This window comes from Bos taurus, chromosome 4, assembly GCF_002263795.3.
Source record: "Bos taurus isolate L1 Dominette 01449 registration number 42190680 breed Hereford chromosome 4, ARS-UCD2.0, whole genome shotgun sequence".
In the NCBI taxonomy this organism is placed as follows: Eukaryota; Metazoa; Chordata; class Mammalia; order Artiodactyla; family Bovidae; genus Bos; species Bos taurus.
The window spans coordinates 49,159,276-49,171,507 of NC_037331.1; the positions used below are offsets into that span (position 1 = coordinate 49,159,276).

The 12,232-nt window shown below is 42.8% G+C and overlaps 1 long non-coding RNA gene across 1 annotated transcript; it reads left to right on the forward strand.

The window, feature by feature from the left end:
• The first annotated feature begins 5,519 nt into the window (after positions 1-5,519).
• LOC132345089 (uncharacterized) lies at positions 5,520-8,404 on the forward strand. The gene is made up of 3 exons (XR_009494218.1): positions 5,520-5,739; positions 6,934-7,438; positions 7,522-8,404. It is a non-coding gene; the product is annotated as an uncharacterized lncRNA (long non-coding RNA).
• Positions 8,405-12,232: the final 3,828 nt, after the last annotated feature.

The following is a 12,232-nucleotide window of genomic DNA, read 5'->3' on the forward strand; positions in this document are numbered from 1 at the left end:
GCACAGAGTGACCTTAAGAAGCAAGCGGGTAGAGTCAGCTTCACGGGCATATAGCCTGTGCAGCTGCATGGGACCCCATGCTTAGAAGGACCCCATGCTTGGTTTAATGCTCTGCTCTTATCATCTTGAAATAATTAAGATTTAAGAAGCTGTTTCCTAAGTGAAATGTCCTGGGACAATGGAGCATGCACAAGGACAGAAGACATATGCACAGCATATGTCTGCTTCCTTGCTGCCTCGTTTGCATGCAGGGCACACAATGCCCATGAGCATGGGATTCAAATGGACCTACTACGTTTAGGCATTCAGGAGACTCAGAGGTAGTACAAAGTTAGTGTGTTACATCCATGACTAAGTAAGCAGGGGTGCCAACAGCTCCAAGAAGCTGCCTTTTCTGTTCCAACCAGAAATTTCTTTGAAAGCAGAAAGAAGGGAATGACATTCTAAGAAACACATTATTCATGTTACTTCCTTGTGTCAGCCAACTACTTACGCTGAAAATGATAACTAGAAGGAAAAAAGACAATAGGCCATTCAGAGTTTCTTTTCCTTTCAGTCCCTCCTTACTCATCAATAAGCTGAAGGTACTGTTGGTCAAACACATATTAAGACGTGAAATAACAGCTGAGTTGGTTTTGTGCAGCATTCCCATTGTTCTAGGAAGAATAAAATATATATGCATGGTGATGGTTTAGTCACTAAAGTGTGTCTGACTCTGCGACTCCAGGACTGTAGCCTGCTAGGCTCATCTGTCCATGGGATTTTCCAGGCAAGATTACTGGAGTGGGTTGCCATTTCCTTCTCCTATATATACACATACATACATATATACATATATTACTCCAAAATAAAAATTGTGTAATTTCAATGATTATGTGTATGAATTGAGTGCTCTTATGTTTGCAATTAAAATTGGCATTGCATGCTATGGAGATGAATAGTATAATTCATGCTAATAATTAAATTTTTAAATATTTCTTTACTTAGAATGACATTAAATAGCATATAAAATATTTTGACAAGTTGAGAGACAGAGACTACGGAAGAAAGTAAATTTTAATTTTACTATCTTCAAGGGGCCCTTTCCCTATTCTCTATTTTGGCTGTGCATTATTCAGGATCTTAGTTTCCCTGTCAGGGATCAAACCCATACACCCTGCAGTAGACAGATGGAGTCCTAACTACGGGATGACAAGGGGAGTCCCCCTAATTTCTCAATTAGGGGGCTCTGCATTTAATTTCTATTTTGCCCTGGCCCTGCCCATGGGTCCGAGCATGCCCGGAGTGAGCTGGAATTGACGCTGTTAGTGTACTGCCTGGATCCCTTTATTGGACCACTCTATCTTGCCACCAGTTCCTGGGACTGTTAGCTGCTATGTCTCACCACTGCTCCCTTCTTCTGAGAACTGCCCTTGGCTGAAGGGAGCTGCCTCACTTGGGAGGTGATCTGGGTCTGCCCTGGCAGTTTGTAGCCATGACTGCCTGACATGAGAATACAACAGGCCAGCCCTGAGGCCTCAGTGGAGGACAACTCTGTGGTGCAACGTGTGTTTCAGAGTTTCCCCAGGGAAGCAGGCAAGGCTAGATTACCCTGGATGCCATCCTTGCCTCACTTTCCCCCCTCCCCAGCCTCCTGCCCTCCTTCCTGACAGGTTTCTCCTGATGAGCACTCCTTCAACAAAGCACAGGCATTCAGATCTCTGTTGCAGTCTCTGTTTCTAGGGAACCCAACCTAAGACAGTGATTTAGGGTGTACGTATATGCACACACACACTTATGTAAAAGTTGCACCAAAAAATATGCCCTTGGTTTATAGTCTTTTATTGTACTAAGTTGATCCAGTCAATTGATTTCATGACCTGCTTACCAATAGGCATGACCTGCAGTTTGAAAATTACTGACCTATGGGACCCTAGAGATGGAAACAATTACTATGTCCGGATGTTAGGGTAGTGCATGTCACAGAAGGATCAATCTGAATTAGGTCTTAAGGGATGACTACAAGTTTTCCAAGTGAATAATACAGAAGTAGTTGTTTCGGGTGAGAGTCAGGAGAGGAGTCTGTGGCTGCTTACAACAGTGCTTCTCAAAGTGCTTCCAGGGATCACTCATATTACTAGGGGTGCTTGGCAAACGCAGGTTTCTTTTTTCCCCAAATGATCCAAAAAATATTTATTAAAAAAATCAATATGCCAAACATCTCAAATATCTAAATCCAATTGAAGATTACAAAATGTATCTATGTTTCCCTAAAGTCTCTGCAGGTTCCAAATTGAGCCTCACTGCTCTAGAGCAACACTGCCTAATTGAACTTCCTGCAACAGTGAAAATGTTCCTTATCTGCACTACCCAGTACAGCAGTCCAATGTGGCTATGGAGTTACTTGAAAAAATATGCAGGTTTCATGACACTAGTCAGATTCCCCGATTCAGCATCTCAAGTGGAAGACCCTAGCATCTGCATTCGAAACAAGTTCCCTGGGTGATACTTCTGTGCAGTAAAATCAGGAAGTTCACTGATCTGGGCCACTGGGAACAAGAGCACTCCCAACCCTTCTTTTTCAGGTAGACTTCAGCTTGAGATGCCTAGAGTCAGAGAAGGCTTTCTGGACAGGTGGCATGGGGACAGAGACAAGTAGAAGAGCAAAACTGCTTTGGCGTGCACATGGGCCTGAACGGAGGACCACCACTCACGAAGCCCTCTCTGACCCTCTCGGCTGGAGGTGGTTTTCCTTAAGGGAAATTCATAACACGTTTTGTGCACCTCTTCACGCACCCCACCCTGAAATGCAATCATTGTCTGTGTACATGCCTCATTTCTTCCACAACAATCTCAAGGGCAGGCTTTCTATGTCTAGGTATTTCTGTTTTCATTCTTTCAATCAAGAAAGTCTCTTAGGCATAAAGAACTGTTTCAAATGCCAGTTGTATGAACAGGACAGCCAATATCTGCTTTCTTTTGCTTTTCCAACATGTCCCTTCGTGCAAACACACAGGAATGCTCAGTAAAGACCCTGGCATAATGAATGAACAAATAGACCTAAAGTTATCCTGCCTTCAATTAAATAGTAGTTGACTGGTCACAGGGTTTTCTGGTCTCCTGTAGCCTGCAGAAGCTATTGGCAGAAGCTATTGGCCCTCAGCAGGGCCCTGAGGAGGCAGCATTACCGTGTCACTCATACCAGCACTGATCAACTATAGCCATTTCAGAATCAGGAGCATAGTCACACATCATCCTCAGGGTCACCAACATGTCCTTTGTCTTCAACCAGGAAGACAGCCATTTCTCAGCACTGTACCTCTCCTTTTTAAAAAGACAAGAAAATATGAATGCACGGTCTGACTCTTCAACTCTCCAGAATCTTACTTTCCCAAAGTTTTCACTCTGTAGAGAAATAAAGCTAATGAGGTTTTCCCCAAAGGCTCTAGTTACTTTGAGTGTGCTTCTTCCTTTCCTTCACTCTATTCTTGAGGATAATAAGAGCTTAGAGCACTCTATTCTTGAGCACTTACATGAGCCAGGCATGGTTCTAAGTGCATTACCCAGATTATTTGCTTCTAGCAGAATAGACAAAGACCCTGAAGAAATGGTTTACCTCATTCTGTTCATCTGCTTGTATGCTTTGCTGATTTTTTCTCAGTATTATATTTCCTTTGTCAATTATGAAATCATCTCCTTGTTGCTGGAAATACACACTGCATGTAGGCAAAGCTGTTGCTAAAAGAAAAGCTGTTAAAAAGAAAAGAAATGGTAGTTTAAGTAACAAACAACAGTTTCAATTTTACCATAGTTGAAGAGTTTCAGATTCTACCATAATTTAAAAGGGAATCATGCTGCTGCTGCTGCTGCTAAGTCGCTTCAGTCGTGTCCGACTCTGTGCGACCCCAGAGACGGCAGCCCACCAGGCTTCCCCGTCCCTGGGATTCTCCAGGCAAGAACACTGGAGTGGGTTGCCATTTCCTTCTCCAAAAGGGAATCATGATTCTCACTTAATAGCCTCGGGAGGAAGTCATGGAGGCAGCTTAAAATTTTTTGTTTCTCTGTGAACATGTGAAATTTTAGGTGGTTAGAAGGCTATGTGTTGAGTTTTCTTTTCAAGGGCTATTATACTAGTGTAATTCTAAACTGGGAAAACATTTGTTCTTTGCTATTAGGTTTTATGGTGTTTTGAACATTAACAATATGCATGATATACCAATTCAAAGATTTATTACATGTTGTAATTTTGACACCTCCAGATCAATTTCTCTTAGTTCTCATGGTCTGTAAAAGTTGGCTTTAAATGTTTCCATAAGAGATTATATCAGGACAGCAAAATTCCACCAACTGAACTAAAACAGCAGAATTGCATCCATACAACTGCAGTTTCCTTAAAATCCTGGGTTTTGTGGGACTCACTTTTATATTATCTCCTAGTCATTCAGTTGTCTACATAACTGAATGTGTGAATTAGAATCTCCAATTGTTAGAATCTCCAATTGTTCATTTCCAAGTTTTCGCTGTACCCTGTGTATTAATCACTCAGTTGTGTCCGACTCTTTCTGACTCCATGGACTGTAGCCTGCCAGGCTCCTTTGTCCATGGAATTCTCCAGGCAAGTATACTGCAGTGTGCAGTCATTCCCTTCTCCAAGGGATCTTCACAAGCCAGGGATTGAACCTGGGTCTCCTGCATTGCAGGCAGATTCTTTACTGTCTGAGCCACCAGGGAAGCCCCTATATGTTTGCTGGATGTTTCACTGTGAGTTTTACAGACAAAGTTTTTAATTTCACAGATGCTCTGGTTGTTCATTGTGAGTGGGAAGCCCTGAGCCCTCTATTCTAGTGGTCACTATTCAGACTCTTGACCAGGCTGTTCAGTCAACTCCTTTGGACAGGACCCCCAGGATTATGTTTATTTGTCCTCTTCATTTTTTCCCCTCACTAATTATGTTCATCTTACAACACAAAATCATAAACTATTTTACTAATTTTACACAGAAAGCATATTATGGAATACTTTAATGATGCTAAAGCTGAAACTCCAGTACTTTGGCCACCTCATGCGAAGAGTTGATTCATTGGAAAAGACCCTGATGCTGGGAGGGATTGGGGGCAGGAGGAGAAGGGGACGACAGAGGATGAGATGGCTGGATGGCATCACTGACTCGATGGACGTGAGTCTGAGTGAACTCCGGGAGTTGGTGATGGACAGGGAGGCCTGGCATGCTGCGATTCATGGGGTCGCAAAGAGTCGGACACGACTGAGCGACTGATCTGATCTGATAATAAATGCCATACTATGTTAAATTCAATCAATATTAACTTTTGTGGCCATGTTTAATTTCTATAAGAAAACAAGTCAGGTGCTTCCCAAACTGTGTACAAATCACGTGGGGATCTTGCTAACACGCAGACTGGATTCAGTAGGTCTAGATGGGCGCCGAGAGTCTCCAAGTCTAATGAATCCACAGATGATGCCACTACTGTTGATCTGCCCACCATATTTTGAGTAGCAAGGATGTTGCCATAGACTGAATACTTGTGTCCCCCTGCTAAATTCCTATGTGAAATCCAATCCCCATTGTGATGGTCTTAGGAGGAGGAGTTCTGGGAGGTGATTAGGTCATGAAGGCAGAGTCCTCATGAATGGGATTAGTGCCCTTATAAAAGACACCTGAGAGAAATCCCTTGTTATGTGAGGACTTAGTGAAAAGACAGCCATCTAAGAACCAGGAAGAGGGTCTCAGACATTGAATCGGTAGGTACCCTGACCTTGGACTTCCCAGCCTTTAGAACTGTGAGAAATAAGTTCATGTTGTTTATAAGCCATCTGGTCTATGGTACTTTTAGCACCCCGCACAGACTAAGACAGATTAGATAGACAGGTAGGTAGATATGGATGGATGGATAGATGTAAATATATAGATATCTTTTTGAAGACCCACCAAGAAAGTTAATTGTCATTCTTCTTAGCTCTCCAATTCGAGTATTAAAACAACTACTTGTAAGATGGGTTTTGGATTCATGTCCCTGTATGTCTCCATTTTCCATCCTCTTTCTTCTCTCTGAACCTGGCCCCTTCTCCATCCCTGTCTGTGCTACTGCAGATAGTGCTGCTCTAAACCAGGCTCTACTCCCGCTGGATGGTGTCTATGAGGACACAGAGGACAGTCTTCATCATGTCATTCCTTTGCTCAGAGAGATTCAAAATTTAGCCTCTTTAATGGTGGTGGTTTAGCTGCTAAGTTGTGTTTGACTCTTGCAACACCATGGACTGTACTGCACCAGGCTTCTCTGTCCGTGGGATTTTCCAGTCAAGAATACTGGAGTGGGTGGTCATTCCTTTTCCAGGGGATCATCCCGACCCAGGGATCAAACTCGAGTCTTCTGCATTGAAGGCAGACTCTTCACTACTGAGCCGCCAGGGAAGCCCAGCCTCTTTAGTAGGAAAATCTAATTTTATCTTCCAGTACTTCTCTACGTAAATTTTCTGTTCTACCTGTGAATACACTTGCATTGTTTCTCCTCTGAGTTATTACTTGGAACTTTTCTGGCTGGATTGTCTTTTCTCCAAGTCCACCAATGGAAACACTTATAGTTTCAAGTCTCAGTCCAGATGATTCTACCTATGTGTTAAGTCCACTCATAAAGATTCAGTCATGGCTCTAAAATCCTGAAGCACTTATGGACTCTTCTTGTTTTACGGCACTGTCCCCATCTTGAGCTATTTATGAAAAGAATTAGCTATGGTGAAAAACTTCTGGAGGGCATAGACCTTAACTAATCCCTTTCTATGCCAATCAGCCTGGGTCTCAGCATTATGCACCTGGCTGTAAACTGGGGCTCTCGTGACACTTTCCCTGGGTTTGATCATTTTCTAGAATGACTCACAGAGCTCACAGAATCGCTTATTTATGCTTACTGTTTTTTTTTTTTTTTTTTTATAATAAAGGATATGATGAAAGGATATAGATGAACAGTCAGATGAACATGTACATAGGGGTAAGGACTGGAAGAGACCCCGACACAGGAGCTTCTGTCTCCTTGGAGCTGGGCTGCACCACCCCCAGCACATCGATGTGGCCACTGACCTGAATGTTCTCTGAACCCAGTACTTGCGGGAATTGTATGGAGGCTTCAGCCCACAGACATGATGGATCGTTACCTCAATCTCCCTCACCTCTTCCCTTCCTGGAGGATGGGGTGTGGGGCTAAAAGTTTCAAGTGTCTAATTCTGGTGACCAACCACTGACCTGAAGCCATCCAGAGTTAACTCATCAGGACAAACGACGTTCCTCTCACCCAGGAAAGTCCAAAAGGATTTAGTAGTTCTGTGTCAGCAGCCAGGGTCAAAGACCAAACATTAGGACAAAGGATGCTCCTGGTGCTCTTATCCCATAGAAAAACTCAAAGGTTTTAGGAGCTCTGAGCTGGGAACCAGGGACCAACATCATTAGGTATATTTTTTTCTATTATTTCATGATAGTTGGAGCCTAAATATCAATATTCTCTTCCCAAAGTTTTTTTTTTTTTTTTCCAGTTACCCTCATAAACCTGCAACACTAAAAACCATGAAGAAGAATCCAGACATGGGATTGTTGTATCTTGACTCTACCCACCGCAGTGCTGAATCGAGGTCAGGACAGTGCAAGCCTTCTCTTCCTGCCCCAATTTTAGTCAGGAAGAGAGCAAATTCCAAGCCTCTTCAGGAGTATCTTCATCCCTCCCACCAGTCATGTCCAGATTAGGAAGAGATCTCAGGAAATGACTTAGTCACTGGAACTTGGGATGAGTTCCCAGTTTTCCATCCAACCCTGCCTCTAGAGTCAACTTTCATATGCCTTCTCCCCTTAAAGTCATTCACCTCACATTGCCTTTTCCTGTGTCAGATTCCTGCCTGTGGCTGGAGTCACAGGCATGTGAGTGCTATCAGAGTCTAACTTAACTTTTCTCTTTTGGGTTCGGATGCTTGTGTTTGCCCCCCTCATAAGACTTTGAGATAAATATTTTTAGGGAGCATGTCCCACAGGACTGTGACTTGTAATGAATGGGACCAAGGGGCATTTTCAATCACACACCCCTACAACCAGGACTGAGGACTGCTAATCAAAGATCAGCTTCAGGAGGTTGGTGAGCACATCTTACACTTGGTTTGGTACCAGATTCATTCATTCAGTAGCAGAGATTCACGGCTTTCTGTTACGCACCAATCACAGTGCTCTGCACTAGAGCCACAGTGGTGATGGAATAATACACAGCCTCCCTTCCCTCTCACGGTTTATAGTGTCATCAGGGAACGCTCAATAAACGTTCCCTATCTGACGGGTACCTTGAAGGAGCAAGAGTCAAGTTTGTGTCATCACAACTTAATCCAACTCACACTTCTGTGCCAGCCTCTGTGTTGGAATGGGGCTATAAAAATAAAATAGAATGCAAACTCTGCCCTTAAGACTTTATAGAATCTGCAGTTCCGTAATAGAATCAACTCTGCTCCGTGTTTGTGGGCAAAACCACTCTCTTCTGGGTACCTTACCCACAATCTCAAGGGTGTGCTTTATGTATTTACCTACACTTCACCAGATGAAGTCTGTAAGGAGAGTCAGTGAAATACGAACCAAAGGTGCCAGGCCCTGAAGCGGTGTGGCTTCCTCCACCTCGTAGAGGTAGAAATTCAAAGGAGCAAAGAAATAGCCAGGCGCTGGCTCAGTGCAGCTGCGACCTGTGACGTGGGGGCGACAGTCACACTGCCCGTTCTTGGGTGAGCACCTGTGGGGAAACAAACCCACCCCGTGAAATAAAAGTGGAGGTGGGGGGCAAGTGTAAGATAAGGGCTTAGGGGTGCTGGGGTAAGTGCCCTCTGGATTTGAGTCCATTCTTTGAGTCCATCAGCCAGTCATCCTGGGGAAGATGTGGAGAGGCAATGGGATCTACAGGTCTGGTGTCTTTATTGACTTTTTATTTTATATTGGAGTATAGTTGATTAACAATGTTGTTCTAGTTTCAAGTATACAGCAAAATGATTCAGCTATACATACACATGTATCTATTCTTTTTCAAATTCTTTTCCCATTTAGGTTATTACATAATATTGAATATAGTTCCCTGTGCTATACACTAGATTCTTGCTTGTTATCCATTTTAAATACAGCAGTATGTTCATGTCAATCCCAAACTTTCCATCTATCCCTCCCCTAGCCATTCTCTCCTTATGGTAACCATAAGCTCATTCTCTCAGCTCTACAGGTCTGATCTTGACAAACCAACCCAGATCCATGAAACCCTGGTCACCACAGTGGCTCTGAGCCACACCTCAGTGGCTCTCTGCTTCTCCTCTAAAAACTGCCAAAGGAGAATGCTGGACCTCTCTTTACACGCTGACAAAACGTTGGTGTTTCAGGTGGGTCAGGTCATACATGAGCAGTGATATTTCCCACCACCTCGGGACTCCCAAGTAACAGAACTGTTTTCTCAGCCTCAGAAATACCTGAAGTGAAAGAAATCAAGTGGGCTATCTTTAATGTCTCAAGATTGCTGCTTTTCAACGCCCTTTGCCTGCCGTGGAATGACTTCACTTCCGACTGTCAGCATGTCCTAATAAGTGTGCTTTTGCTTATTTTATGGAAATGGGGCTGAGGAATACTGCCACAAAACTCACTCATTTTACTGACTTACTTGTTGGAATAAGCACCTCCAACATCACAGTCGCAGGGAGAACATCCATGGAGGTGATTTTCTAGTCCCCAGTATCCAGCCTACAAACAGAAACTGCTCAGGTGAGTCCAGTTGTGAAGATACCTGCTTCTCTGAAGTATGGCATTAATATTAAAAGCACTACAAGTCAATTGTCAACAGTAAACAGCCACAGGGCCCGAACAATCACACAGCAGCTTGCTTGCCTACACCCTTGATAATGATCTTCTAAAAGTAAACATCTCTTATTCCTAGGACTCATGAAGAGGGTAGGTAGGTTGTCTATGTATTGCTTCGAATGGAATTGCAACGGATAATCACTAAGGACCTACTACATAGCACAGGGAAGTCTATTCAATATTCTGTGAAAATCTAAATGAGAAAAGAATCTGAAAAAGAACAGATACAGGTATAACTGAATCACTTTGCTATATACCTAAAATACAACATCGTAAATAAACTATACTCCAATTAAAAAAAAAAAAAGAAATGCAATAGAAATCTCACTGTTCTTCTGATAGCACAAATTTTAGCTTCAAGCTGGGTTGTTTAAGGCCAGTCAGGAGAAATTGTTCAACTAGCCTACTTGCAACTGTTTGCATAAAACCAATGGAGGCCCTGACTATAAAACCCCTAGGGATTTTTACTTCCACACTACAGCAATGTTTGTGAGTTAAAAAAAAAAAAATTATTCAGCTGATAGTGAGATCTTGTATGAATTATCACCGTTCAGTAGAATCACTTACTTATAAATAATTGTTTTGGCATAACAAACTCTCCCCATGTGAGAGATCCAACTCTCTTCTTCAAGACTTTTCTCATCATTGCAACATCTTGACCTTTATTCGATATAAACAGCTGGTGAGATACAAACAACTACCTCTCAATTCTGACGTTTACTATAAAAAACTCAGAAAAAGACTCCCCTGCTCAAATACCTATTTAACAAGCTCAGGTGAAATTAAGATCTAGGTTGGGATGGAATTCTCATTTGAAATGGGTTTGTTAAGTACCCATATTTTTTGTTGTTATCTTGGTACAATTTTATGCCCAGTTTTACTCAGATTTATTTTAAACATTAAAAGTTGGCACAATTTGTTATGTAACACAGCTAAGGGCTTTTGAAATCTTTTTTCCACAAACCAAACTTCAGTTTCGGCAAAAGCAATGTGAACTGAGCTGCTTTACTCAGGCTGGGGTTGTGAGAACCCCCACGAGGCAGCATATGCTGTAATGCTGGCCCCCGGTGCACCATCGATAGATCTGCACGGGGTACCAAGCTGAGGCCTTGGCTCAGCCATGATGGACAAGATTCCCCAATAGTGGCCCCTGCTCAGTTAGTTTCTTTTTGCAAGAACAATGGCAGTTAACTAGCTAAGAAAAAAAGTCAGCCCGAGTCTAAGGTTTGTCTGGAACGATCTGATGCGGTGTCTCTGTTGACCTGTTCACTAGCTCTACACTATTTTGTGTTGCCCGTTCATGGTCATGGAACTTGGCCCAGCTCACCTTCCAACAAGAAACTTCTAGATTACCTGTCCTGTGGTAGAGTTCCCTTTTCATATTTCTCCTTGCTGTCTTTTCCCTCCTCCTCTGCCTCATCCCCATGTGTTTTCAGTAAAGCGACTTACAATATTAGCACAAACTATGTTGTAACAGACATATGTTTCTTATTTATCAGCTACATTTCTTCAGACACATCAAGGTCACTGTTCTTTTATTAGGTTAAGTTTTTGTTTTTTCTTTCTAAAATGTCACGGTGGGCTGCCAAGTTTGGAGGACAAAGGAAAGAGCTGGATTTTTAACTCTCTAAATGCATGACACATTTCTTATGGCGGGAACATGTTTTATTTTGCTAATTTGAGACATACGTGCTCATGTGTGTAGTAGAGTCTGCGAAAAATCCAAGGGTTTATTTCCCACAGGAATCTACAATACATTTAAACTTGGTTTTTTTTTTTTTAATGAGCTCATCCAAAAATAATTTTGGGCAAGGAGTGGTAGGGGTGGGAAACTGACTGTATATTAAAAGACTCCATGATCTGGTGGCCTTAACAAGGGGTGGTGGGGGGGGGGGCGGCAGCAAATAAATGCTCTTACACTCTATTGCTTGCACTTTCAGGAGAAGAATAGATAAAAACTATTGTCTGGGTGGATTCAGATCCATTGGGTAAATGTTATGCTGGTAAATGTTTAACAACTAGCTTTCTGCAGAAAGATAGGGGCTGATTTCCAGTGTTTGCTGACTTCTGCAGCATAAATACTTTTACCACAGGAATATTGAAATACAACAGGGCAAGGAAAGTGATCAACAAGACCAAGTCTCTTCTAGGCAATGGCAGTAGAAGACCACATCACTCCCTAAAGCGGGGGATTTTGTGCTCAGTTGCATCTGACTCTTTGTAACCCCGACAGGCTCCTCTGTCCCTGGGGATTCTCCAGGCAAGATTACCGGACTAGATTGCCATGCCCTCCTCCAGGGGATCGTCCCAAACCAGGGATCAAACCCAGGCCTCCCGTGTTGCAGGCAGATTCTTTTACCGTCTGAGCCACCAGAGAAGCCC